Below are 12,140 nucleotides of genomic sequence, written 5' to 3'. Positions count from 1 at the left end.
CCAAAATCACATCAATAACATTGAACCTTTGAGAGGTCCCGGGTTTTGTCCTTATGTTCACGGTTTTCCCGGTTCATGGCGTTTTCTTGATGACCGCGGTTTTGACCCGACCCGCGACCACCCTCGTCCTCGCCCTCCTCCACGTCCACGACCTCCACGAGTGGACTCACGATCATTGTACCGACTACTTGAGAATTCAGACTTTTGAAACATAAGCTTACCTTGGGTTTCGGAATGCATGTCTTCTTCCGAATCCGCTCCTCATATGCTTTTAAACGTCCCACCACGTCTTCAAACCCAACAGTTTTGAGATCCAAATTTTGTTCGAGGGATGCAACAATTTGAATAAACTTCCTTCGGGTAGACTTGAAAGGAACTTCTTCCATCTTAGTTTCCTTGATCATCTCTCCTAAACTCGCCGCCTTCGACGCCGTACACGAGAGTTTCACCACAAACTCATCAGTGGTCTCCGTCTCTTTCATCCTCATACCATCGAACTCATTCATAAGAGTTTGCAATCTTGCCTCCTTAACCCGATCAGCCCCGAGATTACGCGTCTTAATCACGTTCCATATCTCCTTGGCCGAATCAAGATTACCCACTTGCATGATTGTTTCTTCCGAGATCAACTGATAAATCAACACAATCGCAATGTTGTTTTATCATCATCGGTTGCACCCGGAACAATGGTATCCCAAACCTTATGCACGTTCAAGAGTACCTTCATTCGAATAGCCCATACCGTGTAATTAGTAGGGGTAAGCATGGGACTTTGGAATGCATTCGGGTTCCCGCTCGTCTTCATTGTTTCTTTATCACCCATCGTTCTTCGTTACATCGTAACCACAAAATCAAGTCGATCAAGATTCGTTGAACAAGGAAAAAAAGAATTAAAACCAAAACTAACTTCTTTATTATTTTCCTTCTTTTTTCTCTTCTTCGTAGGAACCAAAGCAGTACACAACTTTTGACTTTTTCTTTTGCAAACAATTGAGAACCTTTTGCAAAAAGAACCTTTTGCAAAAATCAACAGTAGCTTTGATCGACGGTGGGGTTTTATATATATTTGGAGCCTGGCTTTGATACCAATTCAAGTACGAATTGATAACGGAAACACAAACGAGCACACAATATTTAGAGTAAACCTCATGTATTATTATACTCAAGAAACTAGCACAAAACTTGAATACAATAATCCCTCTTACAATACTATAACCCTAACATGGCTATGTATTTATAGGGAGACCCTAACTTGTCCAACAAGTAAAGCCCAAATATAAAAGCCTAATTGTAACCCCATAAACCTATTACATCATTAATGAATTCCATAGACCCAATAGGTCTAACCCAATCACCTACACGTGGCGGGCTTAATAAGATGGAAATTACCAACATCATTCATTCCCACAAACAAACAAAAGTGTTTTATTAGATGCCCCTCACTGAAATCAAACATGCAGCGCTCTTCATGGCATGGGGTGCTGATAGAAACCAGAAATCTAAGGCAATGAAGCTAACATTACTAGCCACATTCAAGATAGGCTTGATCTCTGATTAGCCAATTCAAGATGGTGATTATCCAAACACAAGGTTAAAAAAACACTAATTTTATAATAATAATATCCACCCCTATTACAAATAAATGCGAAACTATTAATACTAATCTTCTGTAGTTAATAAAAAACTGATAAAAACCAACCCACTACTTTACCTCCTACAAATTAGACTCAACTAAAAGGACCATGCTCGTATCAATACTACCAGCCCCGAAAAATCGACTTGTCCTCAAGTCGGAAACAAGGGAATTGTAGAGCCAAGCAATAAGCCATTCTATTGTGGGTTGACTGGCTTCCTGCAACCCCTGAGGGTCTTGAACTGGATAAAATTGGAGATCACTTCCCCCATCTTTAATAATTGGCAGGAGAGTTTCCTGGACCCGTCGATTGTCTTAGCCCGGATCTGTAGCAAAAAAAGTCAGTTTATGTTGCTTTAAGGAGGCCAGAGTTTGTATGGGATTTTGGGTGCTTTCCAAATCTACGACACCCTCTCCAACCTGCAATTTAACACCCTATCCAGTCTGCACTTGAACACCATTGTCGATCTTCAAATGATTACCCAATACATGCTCAAGTCGATCGTCATCATCATTACTATTAGGGAAATCATCTAGAGGTGGTACGTGAAGATGGTCATGCTCGGACCCCTGCGGTTTCTCCGCCACATCATTCTTCATATTACCGTTTGTTTCTTCACTGTTACAACTATCTCCTCTCATCCGAACTTTGATATCTTCAACATCGTCCCTCAGAGATGAAAGAATGGCGTCTAATTGTGCTACAATGGTTGCTAATTGATCTGCTAGATTCCGAGTTGTATGCGTCATTCGATTTCCCGGCAATGGAACCATTGATAGAAACCAGAAATCTAAAGCAATGAAACTAACATAACCAGCCACATTCGAGATAGGCTTGATCTCCGATTAGCCAATTCGAGATGGAACTTCTCCAAACACAAGGTTAAAGAAACCCTAATTTTATAATAATAATATCCACCCCTATTACAAACAAACGTGAAACTATTAATACTAATCTTCTGCAGTTAATAAAAAACTGATAAAAATAACCCACTACTCTACCTCCTACAAATTAGCCTCAACTAAAAGGGGGTGCTTGTTGGAAGTGTGACTTTAATGCACAAAATTTGCATTTGTCCCACAAAGGAGATGCAACGTTGGATGAGCGGCTCCAAGCATCTTACCTTGCGAAAAGCCTAATTAAAGAGAGTTTATATTTATATAGAACTTATATTTAGGTTAAAAGATATCGTTTTTGTTGTTTAATTTTACATTCTTAAGCTCATTCTCACCAAAAGAGTCTCTATATATGTAAACTTTTTTTCTAAAAGATTGGTATGATATTTGTTGTTGCTTATATATTGGAACCTATATATATATATATATATGTAGTTACTAGCTTTTAAACCCGTGTATTACACGGATTTGTTAGATAATAAAAATAAATGAAGTATGTTTTTTTGAAAAAAATAAACAAAATTAAAAGTAAGAAGAAAATAAAATACATACTACAAATAGTAAGAAGTCTATAATTTTAAATTTAAAAATTAGAATGAGATGAAGCATTACAAGTTTACAACAATATACAACATTTGTTAAAATTGTTTTGACTCATTACTCATGGATAACTATAATGAATGAGATGAAAGATTAGAAAATTAGAAAGGAAATTATAACTCATTTGTCAAAATTGTTTTGACCCATAACCCATGAATATGTAGGATAAATAAGATGAGGAATTAGAAAATTATAAAGGAAATTATAACTCTTTTGTCAAAATTATTTTGACCCATGACCCATAGATAGATATGAATGAGATGAAAGATTAGAAACGAAATTATAACGTATTTAACAAAATAATTTTACCCATAACCCATGGATAAGTAGAATGAATGAGAAGAGAGATTATACCAAGAATGAATGTGAGATTGTCACACCATCCTCATTATTTTCTTTTATTAGTAAAGTTGGATTAGATGTATATCCAACAGTGATCATGAAGCGCATGTTTCATATAATTTATAATTTTATATGATTAAGTTTGTTCAAAGTAATTAGTAAATAACTTGTTTATACGATCTGGCGTTAGCGGTGCTAGAGTCATTATGGATTAGGGTTGTAGAATACCAAGTGTGTAACGTTAATATGGTAATCACTTTGCATTACCTAACGTTATCAATGTTCATTCATTATTACATATTTACATATTACGTTACCAGTTGCAGGTTAAGTCAATTACACCTTAGGCACTCATGTTTATCTAGGTATATCATTACAACCCCAAAGCTTATAATATGGTAATAAAAAATCTACCTATATTATTACAAAAAGGATTATATTTTCGTATGTGGTTGAAATCAAACTCACTACCTTACTTTTAAAATAAAATGCTTATAGCTTATCAATTCAATTAAGATTAACTGAAGTTAACTTTCTTTTTTTCTTAATAGTTATAAATTCACAACATTTCATTTTGATTTTTTAAAAAATACAAGTACAAATTATTCTTACTAATCTATGTATTTTAGAAAATTATTTAAATATTATTAATCCATAAAATATGTTATTAAATTTAATTTTTTGTTGTATTTTTTTAACCATCCGTGTATCATACAGGCTTCATTCTTTTAGTTTAGTATAAGATAATAGTTGGGTGATGAAGTATGGAGAAAGTGTTGATTGGTTGAATATAAAAATTATGTTAATAGAAGGTTATAGCATTTTCCATTGAGTGTTTCTTTTATATATTTCAACAAAATTTATTATTATTATTACTGTTGTTAGGTTTTTAGTTTTTTTGCAGGGTCATCCATCGCAATTTTCATGCATATTATCCAGCAAACTTGTTAAAAAAAAAAAAAAAAAAACCCTTTATCTTGATATCTTAATCCAAATTATTCTAAAAACACGTTAATAACTAAATCTATGACATCTATAAATCAACCAATATCGAGTATGCATTCATTCTTCCAATCCAACACTCTCCACCATATCCCCCAAATCCAATTAAATTCCAATCAACAAATCCAAACCCACTCATAGTTTTACGTATTCGTTCATATGGGATCTGGGTTTTCGTCATTTCTCGTTATTTGCAGCACCACCTCTTCTCCGGCGGAAACGGGTCTGGGTGATTTGCCGGAGAGTGTGGTGGGTTCGGTTCTTGTGCACTTGAACCCACAAGAGATCTGCCGGATTGCGCCGCTTAATCGTGCTTTTCGTGGTGCTTCGTCGGCGGATTTCGTCTGGGAATCCAAATTGCCGGAGAATTATAACTCTGTTGTATCATGGATCTCTGATCACGATGATGGGAATAATAATAGTAACAAATTCCGGTCAAATTTGTGCAAAAAGGATATTTATGCAAGATTATCTCGACCCAATTCCATTGATGGAGACACAAAGGTATGAATTGATTATTGTGATCTTCAATTTGTTTGTGGGTTTTGATCAAGATTAGGTTTTGATCTGAAATAGGGTAAAAAGTTTGTTAATTTGGGTGATTTGTGTGGAATCTTGAAACTGATAGAAAGATGTAATTATGCTTCTATTTATTGATGAAAAGTTTGACTTTTGCAGAAAGTTTGGTTGCATAAGGGCACAGGGAAGCCTTGTGTGTCAATATCGTTTAACGGGTTGTCGATAACGGGCATTGATGATCGGAGATACTGGAGTCGGATTTCGACGGAGGAATCTAGGTAAAATCATCACCTCTCCGATTCGGTTATGTTTTTTTGTTTGTTTGTTTATTTGGTGGGTGTCTAGCATTGCTTTATGAAACTAATAGTAACAGTGTTGTAAAAATCGCTAGTCGGGGCGTCGGGCAGTGGGGTGGGGACTGGGGACTAGTGATTAATCGGGGTTGGTCCGATCGGACTTTAATGTACAATTTTCTGTTTTATATATACGCACACATTTTTATATGTAATTTCAGTTTTAAATACACACGGCTGAAAATTGGCTGGAAACCTCTAATTTTGGTTGGAATCTCGACGGAAACAGCCGATTTTGGCCAGAACCTCGTCAAAAGAGTCGACTGGGTCCGATTAATCCTGATTTTAGCTAGATTTGACCATTGACTGATTATCTGGCCGATTAGCCAAAATTAATCAACGGGGTGGGGACTAGCGATTAATCGACGCCTTGTCAGGATTTTTACAATACTGTAAACTAATAATCAGATTCAGAACGCAATGCCTGAGTCCTGAAACCACTTAATTTATAAATGAGTTATTTATAATATTCTTTGGATACAGATTTGGTTGTGTGGCATATCTTCAACAAACATGGTGGTTTGAAGTTGATGGAGAGGTGGAGTTCCCGTTCCCAGTTGGAACCTACAATCTCTACTTCCGGCTACAACTTGGGCGGCCCGCTAGGCAATTTTGGGTGTCGGGTGTGCAACCGTGAGCACATTCACGGTTGGGAGATAAAGCCGGTGAGGTTTCAGTTGTCAACTTCATATGGTCAACAAGCAATATCTCAATGCTACTTGACTGCACCAGGGGCGTGGAATCTTTATCGGGTTGGGAGTTTTGTGGTTGAGGATTCTAGATCGCCGATGAAGGTTAAGTTCTCGATGATGCAGATCGATTGTACACATACTAAAGGCGGATTGTGTGTGGATTCTGTGCTCATTTGTCCCAAGTGAAGGGATTAAAGGGTTTTGTTGTTGAATTGGGAGGTTAGCAGTTTTTTGATGTGCAAATAACCTCATGTGTAGATAGAGGGTGTTTTATGAAGTTGATAGATTTAGGGGTATTGTACTGAATCAATTTTAAGTAGAAAACTGTGAAAATCACTTAAGTATTCTTACGAGTGATGGTAAGATATAGTGAGCAGAGTGAAAGATAATGAGTTATGTGGTTCCATAACGATCTTGTGTATAGATGTAGCGGTTTTCTATTTAAAATTGGTTTTGTACCGATTGAAAGACTATTTATGTACTAGATTGGCACAAGAAAATGATTTAAACATCAATAATTATATGAAAATCTCCTTTCTTTTTGCTTGTATTTGTATGCATGTCCAAATACCATGTGTAAGGAGTGTTAATTTCGAATGATGAAACGGATATTCAAGATTTTGTCTTTGTAAAGTCTACAAAATTAAACTTAGGGCATGTTTGGGAATTGAGATTAAGTTTGAAAAATGCTTATTGGTTTATTGGTGTTTTTAAAAAGCTAATAAGTTAAAATGTATTTGGCAATCATAAAAATCTTTTTTATTTTAGCTTTTTAAAAGAATTAAAAAAAGTTTCAAAAGCCCCAAATTCTGGCTTTTTAAAAAAACCAATAAATTAATAAACATTTTTCAAACTGAATCCCAAACATGCTCTTAATCCAACACTAACATGTTCCAAAAAATGTCAAAACACAATGCAACATTGTGCTTAAAAAAAAGTCAGAATCGTATATTGTTTAAGATTTATAAATGCCCTAATTTTTAGAGTAAAGTGTCATTTTCGTCATTGTGGTTTGGCAAATAATGCGAATTTAGTCCAAAAAGTTTATTTTTTGCATATGGACCCACCAAGTTTCTCAATTCTTGCCAATTACATCCAAATCACTAACCTCGTTAAATTTAATCGTTAAGTCAGGGGCAGACATGTCTTTTCACTATTTCTTTATTATACGAGTAAAGTGCCAAAATTGTCTCTGAAGTTTGGTCATATTTGTGAATTTCGTCCAAAAATATTTTTTTTTCGCAAGTAGACCCTCGATTTTTCCCAACCGTTGCCAATTTTGTCCAAATTCAACTCGGTTTAAATTCAACATTAACTTATGAGTGTTACTGTCCTTTTACATGTTTGTTTACATTATTGTTATTATGTGTTTGTTTGATGCATGTATAACATTTCACGATTCCTATGTTTGAATCCAATATATTATCCGTTTGTTTATTCTTCTTTATTTGTAGTCATATAATGGGTTTAACTCAGCGTAATAATAATAACAATGTAAACAAATATGTAAAAGGACAGTAACACCCCTGAGTTAATGTTAAATTTAGACCGGGTTAACAAATTGGACGAAATTGGCAACAGTTAGGAAATATCAAGGGTATAATTGCGAAAAAAAATATTTTTGGACGAAATTAGCAAATGTGACCAAACTTCAGGGACGATTTTGGCACTGTACTCATGTAATAAAGAAAGAGTGAAAAGATATGTCCACCCCTGAGTTAACGATTCAATTTAACGGAGTTAGTGATTTGGATGTAATTGGCAATAATTGGGAAATGTGAAGGGTCTATATGCAAAAAATAAACTCTTTGGACTAAATTCGTATTATTTGCCAAACCACAAGGACGAAAATGACACTTTACTCCTAATTCTTATTTCCAATTCATAATATATTAATATATAGAATTTTGGACTTCGGATATATGTAATTAGAGGTGGCAATATAGGTTGGGTCAGGATGAGTTTTTTTAAAATAAAGGCTCTAATTAGATGTGGCAATATGTATTGGGTCAGGATGAGTTTTTTTAAAATAAAAGCTTAGGATATGTATGGGTCAAGATGAGTAACGTTAACTCATCTTGACCCAAATAAAGGTTAAAATGCAAAGGGTTCAAACACCTCTAAAAAAACTAATAAAAAAAGTATAATAACTCGATTTTTAAATAAAAAACGTAAAAACTAAAATAACTAAAATGTTTTTCCTGTCGTCCTCGTTCACTAGAAGAAAAAAAACTCGTTTTTGTTTCTGTTTTTTCGGGGGGTTTTTTCTGGTTCGGTTTGTCTTTTTTTTTTTTTCGTTTCGGTCGGTTTCGATATCTATTCGCTTTCTATATTTTCGGTTTCGATTTCTCGATTTCCATTAAGTTCTATGGGTTTTGTTTGAAATAAAATTGGATGGAGCTTGTTAATTTAGTCCATTCTAACTCAAAAACAAACCCAATTTAACCCATAACCAAAAGTAATTAATTTTTTCCAACCTATCTTGACCTTTTTACAAAATTCTTTTTATTCATCCTGATCTATTTCAATTTTCAAAGTTATACATATTAACCTAAAACAACCTATTTTGGTTTGTTTTGCCACCCTATATGTACTGTCCCGAATTTTCTAAACTTACAATCTTAATCCAAAAATTCGGATAATTCGGGTTTGAAATTTCAGGTTTTTCATTCGCTTGTTCCATTCGAATATTTTTTTACAAAGAAAATCCTTTTAAATTGTCCATGCTAATGGGCTAAAGACTTGGTTCATGTTCAACAAGTCCAATCCATACAAAGAAAATGGCCGGAACAAATAATGATAGCCCAACTATTAAGGAAACCCAAACCCAACAATAGACTTTACAACAAGATTCTTGTTGACTCGACTTGTAATAATAATAATAATTAATCTTAAGGGTAAGTTAAGCTCGTATTCGGCTCGAGTTCAATAAGAGTTACATCGTAACTCATGAACGCGCTCGTTAATTTTGAATTTTAATGAGTTTGTATGTTAAATGAACCTTAAAAAATACAGTAACTATTAATGTAAAATAAAATTCCAGCATAAAATTTATTCGAGCATACCACAATTAGCTCAAATGTTATACAAGGCAACTAGTTCGAGTCAAATCTATCTTTTTTATTTTATTGACCAACAAATAAAGTCTGGCTACTCGGTGTTTTTAAATTGATCAGGTAATTTGAGTATTCATTTTGTATTAGTGGTAATTATTTTAAGAGATTATTTCGAGTTTTACAGTCATGTATTTACATCCAATAATTAACTAATTAAAAAATCACATCAGTTACGTACAAGTTTACTGACTTTGAGATAATTTCAAGTCATAGATGTGTATTTTGTTAGAAACAAAAACATACATATATAACGATTGGTCCATAGCCATTTCTTTTTTTCAGAACTATAAGATAATTTTATGATTTCAAATATATTGATGGTTTTTAACACCAACAGTTCCTACTAAAAACATTGATTATACAATTATATGCTAATCGCATAGGTTTTGTTGATTGTTCAATTACCTTGATCCAACAACTACTGTATATCGATGAGTTGATATGGATAGTGCAGTTTCTACCAACCGAGTAGACCAGAAGCAAGCCCGGAGGCACTCAACTTTGATAATCAATCTTTTGGTCACCAAAGGTGACGCTCACTAGCTAGTAACTAAGTGAGACCCCACCATCAACTCCACCCCTTGACCCTATGCCCTGGTCTGGTGAAAATTAAATTAGTCTTGGGCATACGTGCACCACGTCTAAAAAGATGATCTCAAAGAAGAATACATGTTGATTATTTTGTGAATCAATATTACAGGGAATAAAAATAAAGACCTATAACTATCTATGGAATATAACAATAGGTTAGAAGTGAGTCAAGGAAAAGATAAAAGGAAAAGATTTAAAATAAATCAAATCTCAATACTCCCCTTCAAGCTGGAGCGTGTAAATTCTTAACACCCAACTTGGCAAGTAAGAACGTGAGTTGTTGTGCTCCTAAGTCTTTTGTCAGAAGATCGGCAATTTGCATCTTTGTATCAGTGTGTCGATGCTGAATGTCTTGTGAATCAACTCGTTCCCGGACAAAGTAACAATCTATTTCCACATGTTTAATACGCCCATGGAAAACTGGATTGTTAGCAATGTGATGAGCTGCTTGATTGTCACAAAATAAAGGGGTAGGTTCGGTTAGCCGTATATTCAATTCCTTCAGAAGCCATCTTACCCATAATATTTCGCTCACAGTGGAAGTCATGGACTTATATTCGGCCTCGGCAGATGAACGGGAAACAACTGATTATTTCTTTGTTTTCCATGAAATCGGTGCTCCACCAAGGAGGAGTGAATAGTCGGTTCGAGAGCGTCTTGTGATGGGGCAATCCAACGCATCTTCTAACTTGCATCAAAACTTATTCAGATTTACTTTTGATCTTAAGTAAATCATAATTAACCAAAACAATCTAATGATAATAAAAATAATAACATAAATACTGGTCCAATAAAGCGAACCTAGTATAAGTGTAGTAAAACTGACTAACTAGTACAACAAAACCCTCCTAGTTTGTTTTAAATCAGTGTAATTTGAACCGTTTGCCCTTTTAGTCTTGGCCCAACCTTTCATGATTTTTAAAACATTTTCTATGTATATATTCATAATATTTAGTCTTGTTTTACATGTGTGCTTTGAATAAAGAAAATGGAAATAGATATCAATATCCATTAACTACTAACGATCATGAAGTTGTCTTGGTGTGCTAAATGACCACCCCGAACATGATTTTTGACTTCTTACATCTTCACCCTAATTATAATTATTGTAGCTATATTTTCTTTTCCTAAAGTTCATTCTTCTTTACCATATTTTATTTCATAAATTCATTTAATTATTACCCTCGTCCAAATGCCAAATGGGTTATAATTGTGCAACTTATGCAATTATTAGTATCTAGCAATCTTTCAAATAAATATGAAAGCTAAAAATTATAAAAATCAAATAAATTAATATTAGAACCAATAACCATTATTATCTGCTAAATTTATTTTCATTTATTTTCACTCACTGTCTTAAATAAGATTAGAACCAATAACCATTTAATTGTAAGACATACATATTTCCCACTAAGTTAATAATAAAATTAATTAACTTTTAAATAGTCAAGTAAATAAAACGTTAAAAATATAGGTAAAATAACTGCAGTATTAATAAAATGAAAACATAATAAATTAAAAGCATACCACTTATCTTTATCCTTATGTTCATCACTATTTTTTATTTTTTTTTTACTTTGCTTCTCTATTAAAATCTTCTATTTTTATCTTTATTTCTAAAATATAGAATTTATGATTAGATTCTGAATATAGAAATTCATTATCCATCATCTCTGTAAATGTTGTGATAAAATAAGCATTTCTAAGTGAGATAAAGATATAAATGAAGAATGAGATGATGAAGGTTAAATAACTTTAGAGATAAATTTAAATAAAAATAATATGTAGTTAAATTAAACAGATGAAAATACAGATTATAATGCGTGAGCACTCACATTGAAGTCTTAATTTCTTGCTCCATCTTTAAAATTTAAAGATGATACGCTAAGAGCATTCCTAGGAGTTTCTTTATCTCCATATTTATAATTACATCAAAAAAACATTACATTTTCTCTATTATGTACGATTAAATAATACCTTTTTACATCCTTATCATTATATTTTCTTTCTCCTCAACTCACAACCGCTTTTAAATATATTAAAATATAAACGGAGAATGAACAATATTCCTCCAAATTTACTCTTCTCTTTAAAATTTTTTCTCTCCGCCACTCACAGCTACTTACAACCTCCTAAAAAAATTTAGAGATTTTTCTTATAAAATTATAAAGGAGCTGCCGAGAATAAACATTTAGATTTGTACCTTAGCGCATTTTGATTTATAGATGGAAATATAGATTCCAATGGAAATACTTAAGATGCTCTAGGAGCATTGACAATTGGATCTGAAGTTTATCAAGCATCTAACCTTTTACTTAACTATTTCAAAACCTTTTACTTAACTATTTCATGGTTTGTTTACCCAACCTTTTATGACAAGTTTTACCCATATCTT

At 33.5% G+C, this 12,140-nt stretch overlaps 1 pseudogene across 1 annotated transcript; it reads left to right on the top strand.

Annotated features, from left to right (window-relative positions):
* Nucleotides 1-4,624: 4,624 nt before the first annotated feature.
* Nucleotides 4,625-6,300, top strand: LOC143561527 (F-box protein PP2-A11-like; annotated as a pseudogene). The gene is made up of 3 exons (XR_013140321.1): nt 4,625-4,978; nt 5,153-5,271; nt 5,830-6,300. The product of XR_013140321.1 is annotated as an F-box protein PP2-A11-like (transcript).
* The last annotated feature ends 5,840 nt before the right edge of the window (nt 6,301-12,140 follow it).

Source organism: Bidens hawaiensis, unplaced genomic scaffold (genome assembly GCF_021521415.1).
Source record: "Bidens hawaiensis isolate Kalapana, Puna unplaced genomic scaffold, B.hawaiensis_p1.1 tig00020696_1, whole genome shotgun sequence".
Classification (NCBI taxonomy): Eukaryota; Viridiplantae; Streptophyta; class Magnoliopsida; order Asterales; family Asteraceae; genus Bidens; species Bidens hawaiensis.
The sequence above is the reverse complement of the archived record's forward strand: the minus strand, read 5'-3'. Positions and strand labels throughout refer to the sequence as shown.